Below are 2,042 nucleotides of genomic sequence, written 5' to 3'. Positions count from 1 at the left end.
TGTCTATCAGTGAGTGGGAAACCAAGATCAGTGGGCTGAGGTGGGGGCTGGGGTACTGATGTGTTCGCAAAAGCGAAGTCCGCTGAGCTACATCCAGCTATGCCTCCTCTGGTCAAGACATCGGCCACTTTCTTCATGAACTTTGCTGAAGTCTTTGCTTGCTTCTTCACCGTCTTACTCAGCGCCTTGCATTTATCCTTCAGCTTTTCTATTGTCTTGTCTTGTGCCTTGTTCCATCTCTGAAGTCGACCAATATGCTCATGAGCGTCACGAAGCGACCAGGAGGAAGAACCCCATCATGTGGCTTGAAGTAGTAGCGCGGAGGTCCATAGACGGGTACAGATGCTTCCCTAGGAGGTTCGTAATGTCTCGTCGGAACACTTCTTTTCCTTGGTGGAGCAATGGGACCGAGAGACCTGTGTTCTCCAAGAAAGTTTTCCTGGGATATGTTGAAGCTGATAGCTCCAGGTCTATCTAAGCTCGTCAGGTTCTGGTTTGGAAGAATTTGGAAAGGGATAAGTGGATTGACTTTGCAAATGTAAACTTCAAGAGACAACGTAAAGAATCACAATTCTCAATCTTTTCATTATGTGAAAATTACAACATTGTGGCAATCCTCAAGTAAGTGCCATCGATGAACTTATGCCCTGCTGCGTCCTTTCCCAAGGGAACATTCAGAAATTGGAGCAGTGGTGTGATCATCCCGCGTATCCCAACCTTTGGTTGCGAATCAGTTGTGTACCATGGATCCATGAACCCTAATTTTGCCAAAGTTCAAATTAAGCTCAATTCCACAATCAATTCAACAACCCAACTTGATATATAGTCTATTTTGCCACAATCAAACAAGAAAATGACCAAATTTCGATTTTCAAATTCTAGGGTTCATGGACCTACCAATTTGAATTTAAAAACACAATATCTTGCTTTGGATGAAAGGAAATGGGCAATGGGTGGTGAGGAATAGACTACAGGGGCGAAAACTTGGATTTAGAAACAAGAACTAGGAGATTTGGGTGAGAATTGAGAAAGTTAGGAGATTTTTGGTGTGGGTTTGTTTGAGAGAGTATGAGTGTTTGTGAGAGGAAGGGAGATTGAAAGAGATGAAGGTCGTGGGTCTGGGTAGGTCTAGGGTCGTCCGGTTAGGTTTAGGGCTGGTTAACTTGAATTAAACCGGACAAAATTGAAGTGGGACTTACCTGGACCGGCTCAGGAGCGACTTGAGGGTGTCGCTGCGAGAAGTCGCTCCAGGGTCGTTTTCTCGCATCGTATGTCGACGAAAGGGCGAGCGACTCGTAGGTGTCGCTCTGAAGACGTCGCTCTGATCGACAAAATTGCGAGCGACCTCACGTGGTCGCTGCGAGACGTCGCTCCGAGAGCGATTCTCGAGCCCCAGAGACAGAAATGCGAGCGACTTAGCCGAGCCGCTCTGATCTAGTCGCTCCCAGTCACCGAAAACGCGAGCGACCTCACGTGGTCGCTGCGAGACGTCGCTCCGAGAGCGACTCTCGAGCTCTAGACACCGAAAATGCGAGCGATTTGGACCAGTCGCTCTGATCACGTCGCTCCCAGCTGGAGCGACCTCATGGCGTCGCTGCGGAACCTCGCTCCCACGCTCGATTATTTGCCTTGATCGGATCGATGAACCACCTGAACACTACTTCAACACTTTCCTTTTTTTTTTATGCAAATATGATGAAAATTAAAATACCAATGCAATATGTACAAGGATTCGCATGGGACTTCCTCCCAAGTGAGCTTGCTTTAAGTCTCTAGCTTGACTTTGCCTCCTTTTGGATTAGGCTGGGATAGGATCAGACAGTGGAGTTGAAACTACATTTTCCTCAGGTGCATCTGCCATGTAGAGCTTAACCCTTTGCCCATTGACTGTGAAGTCTCTTCCATCAGTACTCCACAAAACTATTGCTCCATATGGCTTAACCTCTTTGACCTTGAAAGGGTCGGACCACCTTGACTTAAGCTTTCCGGGAAACAACTTCAGTCTTAAGTTGTAGAGAAGAACTTGATCTCCTTCTTTAAAC

The sequence above is a fragment of the Brassica oleracea genome, chromosome C7 (genome assembly GCF_000695525.1).
Source record: "Brassica oleracea var. oleracea cultivar TO1000 chromosome C7, BOL, whole genome shotgun sequence".
NCBI lineage: Eukaryota > Viridiplantae > Streptophyta > Magnoliopsida > Brassicales > Brassicaceae > Brassica > Brassica oleracea.
The sequence above is the reverse complement of the archived record's forward strand: the minus strand, read 5'-3'. Positions refer to the sequence as shown.